Source organism: Lissotriton helveticus, chromosome 1_1 (genome assembly GCF_964261635.1).
Source record: "Lissotriton helveticus chromosome 1_1, aLisHel1.1, whole genome shotgun sequence".
Taxonomy (NCBI): domain Eukaryota; kingdom Metazoa; phylum Chordata; class Amphibia; order Caudata; family Salamandridae; genus Lissotriton; species Lissotriton helveticus.
The window spans coordinates 239,407,957-239,427,884 of record NC_136057.1 but is presented as its reverse complement, the minus strand read 5'-3'; the positions used below and the strand labels follow the sequence as shown (position 1 = coordinate 239,427,884).

The window sequence follows — 19,928 nt, the reverse complement described above, 5'->3', positions numbered from 1 at the left end:
ATTTAGAAACTTTGCAAAGCTTTTTATACTTTGCTAATTTGACTTGTGGAGAGTACTCGAAAAGACGAGGGTATTGCTGAGATTTTTTTCAGAAAATTTTACAACCTGTAGAGTATAAACTTTATGACTGATTTACAGTTTTGTGGATAGGTTACCCCATCACAAAAATAATAGATATCCTGTATGCCTTATTACAAGTGTTCTATTGGATACATAAATGGCTCTATTTATGCACTCTTCCTGTCTCTTGTTTCATTTTGACAATTGCGTATTTTCCAAATTAAGATACAACTTCACATCTCGTTTCCCTCTGATTTTTTTCAGAAAGGTTCCCTTTTCTGAACCAATGAAAACTGGGAACCGGACCCTGGTGACAGAATTCATTCTTTTAGGACTCACAGATGACCCAACACTTCAAGTTCCCCTCTTTATATTCTTTCTCTTCATCTACAGTATAACTCTCATGGGTAATTTAGGGATGATGACATTGATCAAGATATCTCCTCAGCTTCACACACCCATGTACCTCCTGCTTTTCAATTTGTCCTTTGTCGACATCTGTTATTCATCAGTCACTACCCCTAACATGCTTGCAAACTTTTTAGCAGAGAGAAAGACAATTTCATTTGTAGGTTGCCTAATACAAATGTTTCTAGGATATACCACTGGAGGTGCAGAAGTGTTTCTTCTGGCATTGATGGCCTATGATCGCTAGACTGCAATCTGTAATCCATTGCTGTATTCAGTCATCATGAACAACAAAGCCTGTACTTGTATTCTTGTTTGTATATATGCAGTTGCTATCCTCTTTGCACTGACCCAAACCACATTCTCTTTCACTCTGCCCTTCTGCAAATCAAATATAATCACACATTTCCTTTGTGAAGCTCCAGCAGTCTTGAAGATCACTTGTGCTGACGCCTCCTTGAATGAGGCAGTGACAATTTCATTGGCTGGTTGCCTCATAATGATAAGCCTCATCATCATCCTTATCTCGTACACTTACATTGTGTCTGCCATTCTGAAGATAAACTCCCAAGAAGGGAGATGGAAAGCCTTCAGCACTTGCTCCTCCCACTTCGTCTGCGTGATCATCATGTTTAGCACTCTTGTCTTTATGTATGGCCAACCTAACTCAAGTCACTCAATGGCCAAGGACAGAGTGGCATCTGTGTTTTATTTAGTTATAATTCCTATGTTGAATCCACTTATTTATAGCTTAAGAAACAGAGAGGTTAAAGAGGCGCTTAGAAAAGTGACAAAGAGAATCTGATCTAAAATAGAGGACAATGGCAAGTGTGCAAGTCTTTAGAACCACAACCACTCATGCATTTATAGTATAATATACTCCTTTGTTAAATGTTGTGATAAAATCACTTGTAAGTCTTACCACTTGTTGTATTACACCTTGCAGTAAATGCAGAAGAGTTTCATGAACAACAAACAGCAATAGTGGCCCAAGTACCATACATACACATATTGTTGGTCTGAACTTGCAATTTAAGTGCTACTGATGATACTTTCAGTATGTCTAGTCACCAGTAAGAGACATTTTTTTATGCTGGACAACTAATGTTTTAAAATGTTGACGCTTTTGAAAAATATGTCACTTCACTAAATTCTTTAAGTGTTTGTCATTACTGATAAATGTTAATTTTCAGTATAATTGCTCACCATCTCACCAAATAGTCATATATGTTTTGTATTGTACTCTACAATACTGGGTACTATATAGTTTTTCTTTTCCATGGATGAATTTTTAGACCTTGTGTTCTGTTTATCTAGATCTATTCTTTATTTCACAGTTGTTATATTTAAACTACCACTCATTAACATATTAATTATGTGAGTAGCTTGCTTTCTTGTACTTTTCATTTGCCCTACTGGCAGTAGACCTCTTGGCCTCTACACTGCTCATTTTATTCTTGTTAGATGCCAATGGAATTGTATGAAATTGCTGAGGAAAGGTACAAGTAGCCACGCTATACTACAGCCACGTGCTAAAAAACTCAACCTCATAGTGGCCTGTTGCCGGCATAGCAAATTCATGCTCTGCATACAGCTTCAAGCAGATGGGCAGCAGCAACCCATAGTGAAAATGCACACATCAGTTTGTGGCTTTATGTATGTTGTACTATGTTACAATAATGTTGTGAAGACTGAATTCCTTCCAATTCAAGAAGGTAATTATTCTACCTGCCATAGCGTGACTTCCCTATGCGAGCCACAACTTATAATTGCCACCGGTAGAAAACTCATCCATCCGGAATCCACAACAGATTATTCATAGTACAGATTCCAATGAATATCTGAAAGATACAACTTATCCTCCATTCCACATTAAACAAAAAGTCATAGGAAAGAAAACATATATATATATATATATATATATATATATATATATATATTACCTACTGGCGGTCGCCAGTAGGTATATATAGTTAGGATTTTTTCTCTATGGGATTTTTGAAAATTCTATGTCTAATAACTTTGGCGTTTGTGGACGGAATTGGCTGAAATTTTCAGGAAAATGGCACATTTTGTTTCAGAGCAGCCCCTGAAAATTTTGGGGGGGTTCGTCAAGGGGGGGCCGAGAAAAAAGGGGGGTCCCAAAACGCGTTTTTCCCATGTTAATTTCCATAGGGCGGTTGGCCTCACTTTTAGCCCGAACGGCTGAATGGATTTGCACGAAACTTGGCAAAATTGTAGGGACTGGTAGCCCGATGTGCCTTTTGTAGGTCTCAATATATGTGCTCCAGTGGATTTTGAGAAATTAACGTTTAAAAAAAGATATATATCTGTAACAGCGGACTGGGCAGCGGCCCAGGACGCGTACTTGTCGCGCAACGGAGCTTTGTGAAGCGAAGCTGATTGGTTCTCCGGCGTCTGTCAACATTCCAAACAGTCCGTAGCGGCCGCCATCTTGTCTCTCGGTAGGATCGAGAGACAAGAGGAGGTCAAAACAAAGGGGGAAATAACTATAAGGGGGCATAGTAGATCCTCGCTGACCCCCTAGGTTTGATGTGGAGGTTTTAAAAGGGCCCCGCGGGGCAAAAAAAAAAAATAATAATAATAATCGAACGGCTGAATGGATTTGCACGAAACTTGGCAAAATATTAGGGACTGGTAGCCCGATGTGCCTTTGCTAGGTCTCAATATATGTGCTCCAGTGGATTTTGAGAAATTAACGTTCAAAAAAAGATATATATCTGTAACAGCGCTCCGCTTCGCGTAACGGAGGTTTGCGAAGCTGATTGGTCATTCTGTCACTGGGCTATAGTTGGGCTACATCTGGCTGATATTTGGGCTACATTTGTTTTTTTGTGTGTCTGGCGGCCATCTTTGGGCTACATTGGGCTACATTGGGCTTCATTGGGCTACATTCGGCTAATTAGCAAATAGCTCATCGCAAACTAGGAATGGTAAAGAATCGCTATTTATTCCTTAAAGTTCGCTATTTAGGAAATGCAAAAAACTTTGATGATACATATGGCGGTTCATCTCTAACAAGATAAGAAGCATAGGGATACATTTATTATGACTGGCGCATCACCAGGGATGTGTTAGTCATTCTGTGCCGCTGTTCCGTCACCTATGGTGTGCTGCATTTACAATGCGGCGCATCATGGGGCAAAAACAGCACAGATGCGTGATGTATCTGTGCCGTAAAGGTGGCGCATTGCTGGAGTTGTATCGCAAGTGTGATGAAGCTCCAGCAAGGGTCGGGGGTGCCCCTGTCGCAGGGTTTCTGTTCTCACACAGAACTGTGGACAGAGGATTGGAACCTCGGCGAATTAGGGTGTCCCAAAACTCACGTTAGTAATGAAAAACTCCTTAGCAAGCTAGGTACAGTGTCACATTGGATATAACAAACTCTCAATGTTTAGACAATCCAGAATATGAACTTATAGTACCTCAGGACACGTGGAACTCATGAACAGTCGGTCGTTATAGATTTCTTAGAAACCAGAACATGGAGTTAAGAAGAACAGATGTGTATTTGAAATGTTTATTTACTAATGCCGTCTTCTCAGGCGTAGTACCTTAGATAATAAAAGTACACATATTATCAGTAGCAAAATTACCAGCATAGTTACTAGTACATAAAAAGTGAATGGTGATAGTATGTTAACATGCTGTAAATGAATAAGAGTTAGCAACACTTATAAGCAGCCGCGGGCCGTGGAGGGAGTTACGGTGAGGCAGGGAGGCGGGGAGGGGGAGAAGCAGGGTGGAGAATACAAGTACACATATTATCAGTAGCAAAATTACCAGCATAGTTACTAGTACATAAAAAGCGAATGGTGACAGTATGTTAACATGCTGTAAATGAATAAGAGTTAGCAACACTTATAAGCAGCCGCGGGCCGTGGAGGGAGTTACGGTGGGGCAGGGAGGTGGGGAGGGGGAGGGGCAAGGTAGAGAGGGCTCCACCCTGCTTCTCCCCCTCCCCGCCTCCCTGCCCCATCGTAACTCCCTCCACGGCCCGCAGCTGCTTATATCTCACCCTCCCTAATACACATATTATATTATTTGCTAAGAAGGTCTCTTTGTGTTGGTTTAGGGCGTGCCCATACTTTAGTGTCTTAGATTTGAAGGAATCACATCAGCATACACCAGCTCTCTCTTCATGTGAACCGCATCAACTGTTGTGTATGTGTGTTCGGCAAAGCAATATAAAACCCGCCTCATGCCCAGAATTGGCAGAAGTTGCACTTATGTTATGAGTATGAAGTCGTGGAGATCAGACCTCATAACAATTCTGTATCGTGTTGTTCTTGAAACTTTAGCACTCGCTGTACAGATATAGTTTAACAAGTAAAGCAGATAGTAGACCAATAACATATTATTCTCATGTAAACCACGATGAACTACTAGGTGGAAAGCTAAAGCAACAACTAAGTGTCGTGTGCAGAAGTTGCAAAAAAGGAAAAATGGCGTTTAAACCGGTAATGAGCCCATGCTAACTTAACACGGTGTAAAGATATCCAGGACCTAGATGACACCTCCCCATGATCCGGAAACGAACTGAATAAGATAATAGAAGTGCCATCTCATGAGAGCAGATTGCAAGTTTATATGTGGACGGTCCGCAAGGTAAAGCATTAAAAACTAGGAAAATTTAATGCTAAAGAAAAATAAAACAGCCAAGTACTTTATCGAGTCTTAAGCCAATAGGCAAGGTAAATAATAAAAACTTGACAAATAAGTCAATGAATTGTCAATGAAATGCTAGTACTCAGCATATCAAACATGAAAAAGGTCTATGACATAACTGTGTATGCAAAATAAGCTGCAACAGCCTCCAATAGGAAGTCACCGTCTTCATCCGAAAACAGTTCAGCCATCCAATTTAAAAGCGGAAAAGAACATACGTGCTCTCCCAGCACCGGATCCTCTATCACCATCAGAGGACAGCTCGGTGGGTTTTCAAGAAAGCTCTGTTCCAAGAAAGACTGTGCTGCCGCCAGTAAATTCCAGGGACCAAGTAGTCCATGCATCAATGCCACAGCCATAATCCTTTCGCCAGGACAAACCAACTCGTGAGTAATGATAGGAGTCATCAGCTGATTAAAGTCGACGTCAGGAGAAACCGGTCCGCAGAGACACAAATCAATGGCCCAATCGAAATCACAGGTCAGGCAGTGAAATACAGGCTGGACACAGGTGAAGTAGGAGAATCGAAAAGATAATCCATATGCCGTGCTTAATATCGCCAACGGCATTGTGCCATAATATTCTAGCATGCGATTGCGGAACAGTGTCAGCAGCTGCAGGGTGGGAGGTTGCATAGGAGGGACATCCATATTTAAAAATGTAAAAAAGCACAAGAGCGTCCGCTGGTAATGCAAGTAAAAATGCCAATCCACGAACCAGAGTGGAGAAAATAGAATGAAAGGAAGCAGGGATGACTCCAAAGATTTTCTCAAATGAAGTCACGAGACCACTGGTAACAACTTTAAAAAAGTGCGCCACGGACTTTGTGGAGGATGCGTTAAAGATAGTCGGAAACATGTTGCTGAAATTGAAAGGCAAATCTTAATTGAAAAGGGTGTGCACCTCTGTACGGGTGTTCGCTATGTGAAGTACGAAAGTTTCACGGGCCGAACTCAAGGCCACCTCTCTCTGAGACAAAAGAGCTCTTATTCTTGCCATGCCGTTGAAACGTGTCCCAAGGTTGGTATTTGTGGCCAGATTGAAAACTCCCTATGTTCATATGTGGGAGGAAATAGAACATTTCTGCAGCAAATAACCCGTTCACTTACTGTTACGATAAAAGGAATACTTTTAATTAACTCAGAACAATCTTCATTATTGAGCATCAAATAACTACCATTTTCCAACAACTTGAACGTGGGGATGATAGCAGGAACTGGCGTGCCTTGCAACACGCAAGCCATATTTGGTCGGTGTTTGTTGCATGAACCGTGTAACTGTATGTGCCTACACATTAGTGAATGATCTGGCGTCTCAGTGCATTCCTCTCCATTCAGATAAACTTCTTGATCATCTTTGAAACATCTGTATGTGTATGGAAGCGACCAGACCTCATGAAGAAAAGCACTACCTAAAGGTTCATAACGACCTATTGGTATATATTTCATACAATTTGAAAACTTATATAAAGCAAAAGGCAGCGTTATTAAACCGTGGATAAGGCATGTTGCCAAAAAACCCGCAATCCTCTGCTGATGATGTCAGTGAGCATGTCATGAATGATGTAATATGTGACATCATCAGCAGTGGATTACGGGTAATAGTATCTCTAGTTTACTCCCCTATAGCTGTCTTTCTTTTAACATAAGTGTCTGTTTCCTTCCCTTATACTTACTGTTTTTGGTTCGCTTCCGGTTCGCGTACCGGCAAGCGAACTGGGAAGCGAACTAAGAGAAATAGAGGTTGGCACAGTTCCAAATATTGTACCAATTTTTTAATAACGGGGAGGTAGTTCTGAAAAGAACTTTTTTTTTTATTTTTCTGAACATTTTTTTACTGTTTTTGAATTTTTCGGAACAGTTTTATATTTTTTTGGGTTTTTCTTGGAGGGGGCAATGAAAACGATTCATTGTAAAGGGCTCAACAGGAGCAACAAAACAAAAAAAAGAAGTATTTATTATTTTGGGCGTTTCGTACAAACTTGCATATGATAGTCAATAGCTCTGTTGATCAGAGTGATGCTTTTTTCTCCGTAGGAAATGAATCCATCGCAAAATACGCAGATGTGTTTTACATCACCAAATCTCATTTGTATATTTGGCACCATCTCCCTGCCCTCTGGTCCCGTTACTTCCGGTACAACAGATCTTCTGGCCATAATAGGGAGATTATCTAGGTCGTTCCGAAACTGTGCAGCACTGTAGTTGTTAGGATGCCACCTAGTCATATGGCGATGCATTGTGTAGTTTCCGAAACTGTATTTTTTGTCGGTCCCTCTGGACAGTCTATCTTGACATATAAGGCAAGTTACGTATCTTGCATTTACTTTTTTCTGACCTTTGGGAATTTAAAAAAATTGCCAAATGAAGTTTTCTTTCCGGTGAGACGTCCTGGGCTGCTCAGGCAAAAACTGCCTCTCTTCGTGCTCGTCCTCCTGTTCCTCTTCTTCTTCTTCTTGTTGAATTATAACTTGAGCAGGTGGTCCACTCTTCCTTGGATGTGGTGGATGTGGTGGGGAAGCACCAGCTGAAGCTACTAAAGAAGCCATTGCTCAGTGATCACAAAGGGTCTTTCTCTCACAATGATGAAAGTCAGAGTGAGGAAAGAAGGAGGGATTTTCATCATTTGGGAAAAACAAGAGTTCTCAACCAATCAAAAGTGTTCATTTTAGATTATATGACCTAGTCTTACATCATTAGGAAACCAAAAGTGAAATGAACCAATGAAAAGTGTTATTACCAAGTCACATGACTTGCTGTGTTTACGTTAAGCGCTTTGCAGGGCCTCCCGGTTTGCTTCCAGAAACCTGCGCTTTGCGACTCGCTTCGCGTACCAGTTCGCTAACGTAGTACGTCATATGACGTATCACGCGACAACGTGAAACGTCATGCGTACGGGAGGCGTCACGATGTTGTTTTGTAACGCGGCACTTGCGGTAAAGAAACGTTTACCGGCTCGCGGTCTATTTCGCGGCATCAAGGTCAGCTAACGGGAAGCTTCCCGATTTGCGAAGCGGGAACGAAGAAAAAAAAATATTTAAAAAAAAATTATTCATAAACATATAAAATATATTTTTGGATTTAAAGAAGAATACATTTTACAGCTACAGATATTAGCTGTTAAAAAACCAATGAAATTCACAGAAAAAACCATAGGTTATGGACCATATATAGTTAGGAATTAGCATTTACAAAACCTTGAAAATTCACTGAAAAAACCATAGGTTATAGACCATATATAGTTAGGAATTAGCATTTACAAAACCTTGAAAATTCACTGAAAAAACCATAGGTTATAGACCATATATAGTTAGGAATTAGCATTTAAAAAACCTTATTTTACTCACACAAAACCATTGAAATTCCATATATAGTTAGTTGCACTAACTATATATCGTGCACCCGCAATCCACTGCTGATCATGTCACATATTACATCATTCATGACATGGTCAGTGACATCACTGATGACATCACTGATGACATCTCAAATGACATCACTGATGACATCACTGATGACATCTCAAATGACATCACTGATGACATCACTGATGACATCTCAAATGACATCACTGATGACATCACTGATGACATCTCATTTGACATTACTGATCACATCACTGATGACATCATTCATGTGATAATACGATAAACCTCTTCAGACTCTAATATAACCTTAGATACACTCAGTGTAAACAGACACTCATAGACTGTCACTCATCCATGGAGTTACTCATACACTTAGTCAGTCATGCAAAGAATCAATCACACCTCCATTTCCTCAACTATACAGTTATACACACCTTACTTATTCAAACATATACTAAAACATATTTACTCACTTATACAATCCTGGATACAAGTTCACAATGATCCATACAGCCACTCACACATTCACTGGCTCTTATGCACAGTTATTTATATATGGTAACTCTCACATGTACTGTGTTTTACATATGTACTTACTTTGACATGTAGCACTGAGATATCCATTCACTCACCAATACACTCATGCACACAGTCAACCGCCCATACAGCCGTTTCCACATGCACTTTTGAACCCATACATCCAGTCAATCAACTGCTCACACATCTATGCAGAGAGTCATACACCTCCCAGCCACCCACACACACACTCAGTCTCCCATACAAATGCTTGGGCAACCAATCAATAACCCATACAGTTAATCATATAGCTAATGATCAACACATGCAGCAGTTTACAGAACAACAGACATAATGATGCACAAATTAAGACAGTTTAGTCACTAACCCATGTACTCAGTGAGACACATTTAATCAGTCACTCATACAGTCAGCCATGCCCCTACTAAATCCTTCATCAAGACACTTATACATCCATTCATTCTTCAATATGTAAGACATATTTTAACTTTACAGAATTATACAGTCACTGGATGACGTCATCAGTGATCTCATCAGTGATGTCATTTGAGATGTCATCAGTGATGTCATCAGTGATGTCACTGACCATGTCATGAATGATGTAATATGTGACATGATCAGCAGTGGATTGCGGGTGCACGATATATAGTTAGTGCAACTAACTATATATGGAATTTCAATGGTTTTGTGTGAGTAAAATAAGGTTTTTTAAATGCTAATTCCTAACTATATATGGTCTATAACCTATGGTTTTTTCAGTGAATTTTCAAGGTTTTGTAAATGCTAATTCCTAACTATATATGGTCTATAACCTATGGTTTTTTCAGTGAATTTTCAAGGTTTTGTAAATGCTAATTCCTAACTATATATGGTCCATAACCTATGGTTTTTTCTGTGAATATATATATATATATATATATATATATATATATATATATATATATATATATATACCATTAAAATTGAAAATAAGACCTCCAAGGGATACTTTCAATGCAATGGCAAAAGACAAACAAATTAAACTTGCACATAATCCACATAGATGTTCTTCTCTCTCCTTGCACATCTTAAACGCACTCCTTCCTCTTCAGCCACAAAACTCCTACACAACAATCACTACCTTTGCATACACTTCTTTCTTCTTCCACACCACTCTAGGAGTCAATTCTTGATTGACCTCCCAACTCCTCATCTCCCAGCAACATAAACACACTGCAACCATTTTCTTCACCCTTTGTTCTACTTTTCTCCTGCATCACATGCCACTTATTCACCTCTTTCACTTTGAATGGGCCTCTGAACCTCGAGAGACCTCTCCTTACATGGCTATCCTTAATGTAAACCTAATCTCCAACTTCAATTGTGTGTGACACTGAAACCTGCCAGCCAGGAACGGATGGATAGATTTCCAACCTTTCTAATAAGCTCAAACACAGAAATTAGTGAAATCAATCAATCAATCATAGCATTTGTATAGCGCACTACTCACCCGGAGGGTCTCAAGGCGCTAGGGGGAAGGGGGGTCTGCTATTGCTCGAACAGCCAGGTCTTGAGTTGTCTCCTGAAGGCGAGATGGTCCTGGGTCAGCCGAAGGTGGATGGGAGGGAGTTCCATGTCTTGGCCGCCAAGTAAGAGAAGGATCTTCCTCCGGCGGTGGCTCTTCGGATGCGTGGTACGGCGGCAAGGGCGAGGTTTGTCGAACGTAGCTGGTGGGTGGGTGTGTAGAAAGTCAAGCGGTCGTTGAGGTACTTGGGGCCCAGGTCGTGGAGGGACTTGTGTGCGTGGGTGAGGAGTCTGAACGTGATTCTCTTGCTGACGGGGAGCCAGTGCAGGTCCTTCAGGTGGCCGGATATGTGGCTGCGTCGGGGGATGTCCAGACGGAGGCGTTCTGGATGCGTTGGAGTCTTTTCTGTAGCTTGGCTGTGGTTCCGGCGTAGAGGGTGTTTCCGTAGTCCAGTCGGCTTGTGACGAGTGCCTGGGTGACCGTCTTCCTGGTTTCGGTCGGGATCCATCGGAAGATCTTGCGGAGCATGCGTAGGGTGTTGAAGCATGATGAGGAGACGGCGTTGACTTGTCTGGTCATCAAGAGGGAGGAGTCCAGGATGAAGCCCAGGTTGCGTGCGTGATCTTTTGGCTTGAGTGCGCTGCCTAGGGCCGGGGGCCACCAGGAGTCGTCCCAGGCGGAGGGCGATGGTCCCAGGATTAGGACTTAAGTGTTGTCCGAGTTCAGTTTCAGGCGGCTGTTCTTCATCCACTCAGCGACGTCTTTCATCCCTTCGTGAAGGCTAGTTCTGGCGGTGGCGGAGTCTCTGGTGAGGGGGAGGATCAGTTGGGTGAGATGATGTTGAGGTTGTGTAGGCGTGCGATGGCTGCAAGGGGTCTCATGTCGACGTTGAAGAGGGTGGGGCTGAGTGATGATCCTTGCGGTACGCCGCAGATGACTTCGGTGGCCTCGGATCGAAACGGGGGGAGGCGGACTCTCTGTGTTCTTCCGGCGAAGAACGAGATGATCCATTCCAGTGGCTGTTCTTGGACACCTGTGTTGCTTAGGCGTTGGACTAGGGTGCGGTGGCAGACAGTGTCGAACGCTGCGGAGAAGTCCAGGAGGTGAGGGCCACTGTTTCCCCATTGTCGAGCAGGGTTCTGATGTTGTCGGTGGCTGCGATGAGGGCGGTCTCGGTGCTGTGGTTGGCTCGGAAACCGGACTGCGAGGGGTCAAGGTATCCGTTCGTCTCGAGGAAGGCGGCAAGCAGTCTGTTGACGGTCTTCTCGATGACTTTGGCAGGAGTGAGATGGGGCGAAAGTTCTTGAGGTCGGTGGGGTCCGCTGTTGGTTTCTTCAGTAGGGCGCTGAGCTCGGTGTGCTTCCAGTTCTCCGGGAAGGTGGCGGTGTTGAAGGAGATGTTGATGATGTCCAGGAGTTGGGGTGCGATGATGGAGTCGGCCTTGTTGAAGACGTGGTGGGGGCAGGGGTCGGTTGGAGATTCGGAGTGGATGGTGTTCATCGTGCGGGCTGTGTCTTCGGTGGTCACCGTGGTCCTTGTGCGGAGGGTGGCGGTGGGGGGCATTGGTTCGATGGTTGGGTGCGTGGATGGTGCGCCGAAGCTGTTGGGGATGTCGGCGATCTTGCGGTGGAAGAAAGAGGCGAGAGAGTCGCAGAGGTCTTGTGACGGAGTGATGTCGTTGTTACCGGTGATGGGGTTGGAGAACTCCTTGACGATGCTGAAGAGTTCCTTGCTGTCGTGGGCGTTGTTGTCCAGTCGTTCCTTCAGTGATTTCTTCTTGGTGGTGTGGATGAACTGGTGGTGCTTGCGGGTGGCTTGTTTGAGGGTGGTCATGTTGGCTTTGGTCTGGTCGCGGAGCCAGGCTTTCTCGAGGGTGCGGCAGTTCTTCCTGGAGTCCCTGAGTTTGTCGGTGAACCAGGTGGCTTTCTTGCTTCTGGGTCTGCTGGGAGGGTTCTTCAGTGGCGCGAGGTCGTCTGCGCAGGCGGTCAGCCACTGTGTAAAGTTGCGGGCTGCTTCGTTTGGGTCCGTTGTGCTGGTGGGCGGGTTCTGGCCGAGGGAGGTGGTGAGCTGCTCGGCGGTGATCTTGCTCCAGCTCCTGTGAGGAGCCTGAGAAAAGGGGGCATGGCCGCGAGAACGGCAGCGGAAAGCGGGGAACGGGGCTAACAGGCAAAACGGGAAATGCACAAATTAACAACAATATTAACAACAAAAACAAAGATACAGCAGGGGTACAGTACAGTGAGGCAGTGGCAACAATACCAGCTAGGGAAGCAAAAACAGCAGATCGAGTCTGCGAGCAGCATCGAGGGGCACACGAGGGGCACACACACAGCTGGGGGACTGGGGGCCGTGCGGCGCGGGGGTGTCCTAAGAGCAGGTCACACTCACCAGTGCCGCGCGGTCGCCATTTAAGGACAAGTGGGAGGGAGGAGCAGTTGGGAGGCGGGAGTGGGGAGGACACGGAAAAAAGGGGGCGTGGCCGCGAGAACGGCGGCGGAAAGTGGGGAGCGGGGCTAACAGGCAAAACGGGAAATGCACAAAGTAACAACAATATTAACAACAAAAACAAAGATACAGCAGGGGTACAGTACAGTGAGGCAGCGGCAACAATACCAGCTAGGGAAGACAAAACGGCAGATCGAGACTGCGAGCAGCAGCGAAGGGCACACGAGGGGCACACGCACAGCTGGGGGCCGTGCGGCACGGGGGTGTCCTGAGAGCAGGTCACACTCACCTGCGCTGCGCGGTTGCCATTTAAGGACAAGTGGGAGGGAGGAGCAGCTGGGAGGCGGGAGCGGGGAGGACACGGAGAAAAGGGGGCATGGCCGCGAGAACGGCGGCGGAAAGCGGGGAGCGGGGCTAACAGGCAAAACGGGAAATGCACAAATTAACAACAATATTAACAACAAAAACAATGATACAGCAGGGGTACAGTACAGTGAGGCAGTGGCAACAATACCAGCTAGGGAAGCAAAAACGGCAGATCGAGACTGCGAGCAGCAGCGAGGGGCACACGAGGGACACACACACAGCTGGGGGGCCGTGCGGCGCGGGGGTGTCCTGAGAGCAGGTCACTATTTACTCTGGAACTTTGGGCCCAGACTAACTCATTAACAGCATAGCATAGATTAGGACAACCCTGAACAGCAATTCGGATAGCCCGTTTGACCATACCAATTTCCCTTTCTGCAATACCATTATCTTGAGTGTTGAACACAGCTGTCTGATGATGCTTAATAGCATTGCTCCTCAAAAAGGTCTTCATTTCCTCTGATGTAAGTTGAGTACCATTTTCAGTGATCAGAGTATTTGGAAAACCCTCCACCCTGAAAATCTTTTCAAGAACAGAAACTGTATTTTTTGTGGACCTTTCACACATAAACTTGACGCCTACCCACTTTGAAAAGACATCCACCATAAACATGGCAAATCGTAACTCTCTACTTACCTCAGTTAATGGACTGATTAAGTCCAAACAGACACTATTCCATGCCTCTCCTGGATCCTGATGATACATTTGTACCAGGTTTTGATCCAACTTCACATCTCTTCTCGATCTCCTTACACACTAAGTTCCTCTTTACCCATTGAGCACTTTGTACATCAATGCCAGGCAGCCCAAAAATGTATTTGACTGGCTGCGCCTTTACCCACACCATCAGGAGCAAGAAACTACACCAGAGGTTTGTGATCAGTGCGAAGTTTGAAGCTTACAACCCACATATATGTTTGTAGATGTTCGAATCTCCAAGATGCAGACACCAGGGAAGCCTGCCTTTGTAATGCATTGCGTGACCTCACCAAAGACGGTCATAGTGGTGGTCCACCAGGGGAATCAGTGAGGCCTCCAAATCCAGGGGCAGCTTGGCAGTGTGGGGGAAGAGCAGGAAGGCCCCAAAAGACAATGACAGAAAGGAAGCAGGGTCTACCTGTGGGTGGCATCCCAGGGTAACTGAGCCATGGACCCCAGTGAGTAGAGGTAGAGCTGGAGAGGCTCCAGGAGGAGAGACAATTGGGACGTCCTGTGAAATGAACAAACTATTGAATGGGAGGTATCAAGCAGCAGGACCACAGAAGGTCAGAATCAAGCAGGTGGAGCAGGCACATAGGGTGAGCTAGAGTCAACAGGGTGTTGATAACTCCGGTTTGGAAGCAGCGAATGGTAGAAAAAGGTATGGACTGAGAACGGAGCATATGGGGGACCCCGGTCCCCAACAGTAAGAAAGATAGGTCTCCAGAAAACTACAAAAAGATTGGCAGGCTAAAACTGGAAGGGAGCCCCATCCTTGGGTACTTCAGTGCTCTGTGTAGACCCTGGTGGAAGTGCAAGGTGAGGGAAGTTAGAACAATGGCAGCCATCAGGGATTCTCTGGAAACAAAAGACATGGAACATGGAAAGGGTGTGTGAGGACTGTGGAGGAGACTCTGGTAGAATCCTAGTCCATAATAGAGAGTGAGGGGAGTTGGACCATGAACAGCAGGTGCCATTCGTGAGGATGGCTAATTAACCATTCGGTAATAGGGTGACATTAGAGATGAAAATGCTGAGCAGAGGAATGAAAATTAAGGTTCATGGGCCATGAGGCACTGGAGGGGTGAGAGAAAGACAGCAAGCTTCAACCTTGGAGGATGGAATAAAGGGTCTGGTGAGAGAAGAGGTAATTGTAACTGGGAATGAGCAGAGGAAGGAGCTAAGACAATGATAAGGTATAAAGAAATACAAGCTCTATCATAATCCACAGCATGAGGTTCTGACAGTGAGTATGGGGATTGTTAGAACTGGGGGTCTCCAGTTGGCAATGGTATTCACCTTTGTCCAAATAGGGACCCTTGCTTCTAAGTCAGGATAAGGGGATTACACTACTGGGTTACCCCTGCTCACTTCCTTGGTACTTTGGCACAAGCAGACAGGCTTATCTCAGAGGCAGTGTGTTAAGCATGTGTGAATATACACAAAAATACAGTGAAAATACTACAGATGGACACAACAAAGGTTTTATAAAAATAAGTATTCTTTATATAGACTTAACACAAGACCACAAATGACAAAAATCCACACTACTGTACTTAGGATTGACTTAAAAGATGGTAGAGGTTGCTTAGTTCAAGTTGGTGATAAATGCAACACAGTTCTCACAAAAGTACCTGGATGCGTAATGCAAAATAAACAAAAGGCTCGCACAGGGAGATGCGTCGGTTCTGTGCTCCGGGGGGGATAATGCGTTGCACTTCAAGGCTTGTGCAGAGTAAGGGATGCGTCGTGACACTTACCGGTGCAGGGATGATGTGTAGGTTCTCGGCCTGCGGCCCGGTTGCGATGCGCAAGATGGCACCTCGATGCGACAATCCTGGTGCGATGCAAGAAGATGGCGACCTTGATGTGACGATGCGATGATGATGAGTTCATGCCCTGGCAGCCTTGCGACGACAGGCCCTGCAACACGCTTCCCCGGCAAAGCGATGGCAACCCTCTTGATGGCGTCACGCTTCTCCGGTGTTGCGACAGCAGGCAGCTTTGATGAAGACACGCTTCCTGGGAGATGCCGCGGCGGCACGATTCTCTGGCGATGCGACAACTACAGCTGTGGCTGCGTCACGCTTCTTCTTGTTGCATCGCGATTCCAGCTCCCAGCGACACGCAGGCTTCTGCAGACAGAATTCCCAGTAAGGAAATTGAGAGGGGAGCTTCAGCTGGAGGCAAGCAGAAGTTCAAGCCCTGGGAGTAATATTCTGCAAGATGATGAAAGTTCTTAAAAAGTTTGTTCTCCTTTTCCTTGCAATAAGGAAACCACTGCAGGCCAACCCAGCCTGCCAGGATTCTGCCAGAGGGGCTGTCCAAACTCCTACAGCTTCCTTGGTTCTTCTCCTTGGCAAAAGGTTTGTCTTGTTCCCAGAACTGATCTAAAGTTCTTGGGTATGGGTCCCAATATTTATACTATTTTTCTCTTTGTTCTCTGAAGGCAGAGGGGCCTTTGCCCAGTCCAAACCAGTTCTGGAGCACTGTGTTTACATGACTCCTTCTTTCCTTTCACAGTGCAGGGCAGAAACATCAGATGCCCCACAGGAGCAGGAGCCAGAATTGTGGAGGGAAAGCACAGCCCAGGAGCACTTTGTTGACATGATTTCCTCTCTTCTTTCACAGTGCAGGGCAGAGACATTAGCCGCACCCCAGAGGGTGGAGCCAGCATTGTGGAGGGAAGGCCCAGCACTATTCAGGTCCCAGGTGCAACTCTTCCCTCCCATCTGGATGCAGATCTCCCTATTCACCATCCGGCTGACTCGTTCTTTCTCCTAGAATCCCCCAGCCCTGTCACTCAAACTCAAGACTAGGAATACACAACCTAGCAGAGGCAGACTTGGATAGGTAGACAAGAAAATACCTAGGGGCAGATTTATGAGGCCCTTGCGCCTCTTTGCGCCGCAATTGCGTCACTTAATTTGACGCAACGGCGGCGCAAACAATGCGCCCTATTTACAACGTGACGCATCTAGGAGATGCGTCACGTTGGAAAGCCCTGCGCCATAAGGAGGCGTTCCTGCGCAGGGGGGGGCGTTCCTGCGCAGGAACGCCTCCTGAAAGTGGCTGAGTGAAATCTATGAGATTTCACTCAGTCACTTTCTTCGTCAATTCCTTACGCCTGCTTGAAGCAGGCGTAAGGGTGACGCACCATGCATTGTAGGGGTGGCCCCTGTGCATTGCAGGAGTCATGTCGCACTTGCGACATGACTCCAGCAATGCGCCGCCCGTACGCCGAAAGATGCGTCACGCCTCTTCCCTGCCTTGCACCATGGGTGGCGGAGCTGTGGTGCACTGTGGCGCACATTAACTGGCGCATCCCTGGGGATGCGCCAGTTAACATAAATCTGCCCCCTACTTTCTAAAAGTGGTATTTTCAAACACAGAATGTAAAAACCAACTTTACTAAAAGATGTATTTTATCATTCTGAGTTCAGGCATAATAAATTCGAATTTCTACTATGTCCCCTGGGTCAGTTATAAGATGTAATAATCTAACTGCCCATTCTGGCCTATGGAGAACAGGTAGCCTTGCAATAGTGAAACATGAAAATGGCTGTAATTCACTATTAGGACATGCTATACAACCCAGGGCATGTCCTACCCTATATTTACAATACACCCTGCCCTTGGGCCTACCTTAGGGGTGTCTGATATGAAGAAATGGGAAGGTTTAGGGACTGGCAAGTGGGTGCACTTGCCAAGTCAACATGGCAGTACTAGACTGCACATAGGCTCTGCAATGGTAGGCATGAGACACACTTTACAAGCTGTGTCTGTGGGTGGCACAACCAGTTCTGCAAGCCCTGGGCACACATGGTGCACTGTACTAGGGTTTGACAAGTAAACCAAATAACCCAATCATGGAATCACTAATTAGTACTTCAATTTAACATAGCGAGCACTTGCACTGTGGCACTGAATAACAGTGGCACAGTGCCCAAAGCATATAACCAGCAAAAACATATCAAAAGCAGAGTAGGTAATCCAACAAAAATGGAAGGGAGACTCACACCAATGATGCCAGGTCTATCAGGGATACATTGTGTGATGCAGGGAGGAACAGGATGAAAGAGTGGAAGGTTATGAAGTAGATAAGGACTGTGCGAGGAGAGGCAGGTTGGAGGGTGGGTATGTGACAGTTCTAGTGAGGTTCCATGAAAAATGGTCAAAATATTGGGAGATACTTACTGAAAAGAAAAGGGCGATGTGGCAAGAAAAAGGCACACAGGACATGGTTACATAGACAGGGGGTTGCACAAGAGGCATTGACCAACAAAGTGTGACAAACAACTGTGGAGGTGGTTAGAAGGGAGTTGTGCTTTTTTAAGGGAAATATTGTCACATGGCTATATGAACTTGAAGGATTAGATGTAGAGGGTGAGAACCCACCTCAAATAATAATCATAATCCTTGTTAGGGTGAATAGCAAAAGTCTCTAATTAAACTTGTGCTCAATCCCTTGTAGCTGTGGCATAGAGCAGCAAGGCTTAAATCAGTGAATTGTGTAAAGGTATTTATGCAGGATTGAAACAGTTGTAAAATGAAACTTATGAAAATCCCAAGTGAAGTTAGACAAAATACGGACCAGGTTTATCCCGGTGGAAAGTTCTACCTCTGACTAAACTTATTGTGTAGAGAATCTAGTAAGCTGTCAGTGTTGGTGGAGCAAGCTAGATCTAATGCAAGGATTTACAATGGTGGCGTGCTGAAGAGGATTTGCCTCTTGATACAATCAGAAATTGAAAAGTTCTGAGCAGGCGAAATCGAACCCTATTCCCAGGAAAGCCTCAACAGCAATCAGATGCTGCTCAGTGTCAATCCTGATGCAGCCCTCTATGTTCAGACTTAGAAACTTTCCTGGCAGTTGGATCTGCTTCAGCTGGGCAAATTGCATAGTTGAGGCCGACTAACAAGTCAACATTGACTGCTGCAGCATCAATGGCGACCCCGGTTGCCATCGGTTCTCTAGGAGGAAAGTTGGTCAAAGGTTTCTAAGTCCCACTTTTTTCAGATGGGAAACTTGAGGAGTACACTCTAACACCAGCCAAGGGTCCAAAACATTGGAGGCACCAATTGATGGTAAGGGCTTGCTCCAGCAGAGCCCAGCACCAGGCTCCCGGGAAGGTCAAGTTGGAACTAATCAGATGGGTTGTTGCAGGGAGAGCGGCCCCTGGAAGAATGTTGAGTCCACGTGCTCAAGCAAGTGGGCAGTCAATTGACAGTTGGAGTCACATCTGGGGTCATGGGTAAAAGGCAAGCAGATCCATTCTTCCTTCAGATCCCTCGAAAAGCAAGGCAGTTATTCTTCTGATTCTACACAGGCCCAAGTGGGTTGTGAGGAGAGGGGTAACTTGTATGCTCAATGCCAGTCTGTGGCTGGAGGGCAAACCTCAGTTTCTGGTCAGTTTCTCCATTCTGATAGGTTTGAAGCGAGCCAGACTAGACTAGCATGACAAAAAGAAGGCTAGGTATGAACTTCAGCTGCAATTGCAGAGTAGGCATCCTCTGATACCTCAGAAAGGTCCTGAGCACAGTCCCCCAGGCCATCCTGTCAAGGAAGGATATCTCTTCTTCACACCCAGAGCCCTTTGTCCATTGTCTGTAAGCAATGGACATCTCACCAGAGGGGAGTTATCAGGAGTCAAGTGACATATAGACACTAGCAGAGAAGAGCTTTTGTTTTAGATAGGGAAAAGGACAACTTGCTAAAAGTGTTATTTCCCCTTAAAACACTATAAAGCCCAACTTTACCACCCAATTTGGATTTTAAATTTGCCAAGAGCCTTTAAAACATTTCTCTAGCTAGTCCCAAACTGAATTTAGAACTTACTAAATGTAATATT

General features: G+C 45.1%; 1 pseudogene; it reads left to right on the top strand.

Annotated features, from left to right (window-relative positions):
* Positions 1–346: 346 nt before the first annotated feature.
* LOC144761332 (olfactory receptor 8U9-like) lies at positions 347–1,273 on the top strand (annotated as a pseudogene).
* Positions 1,274–19,928: the final 18,655 nt, after the last annotated feature.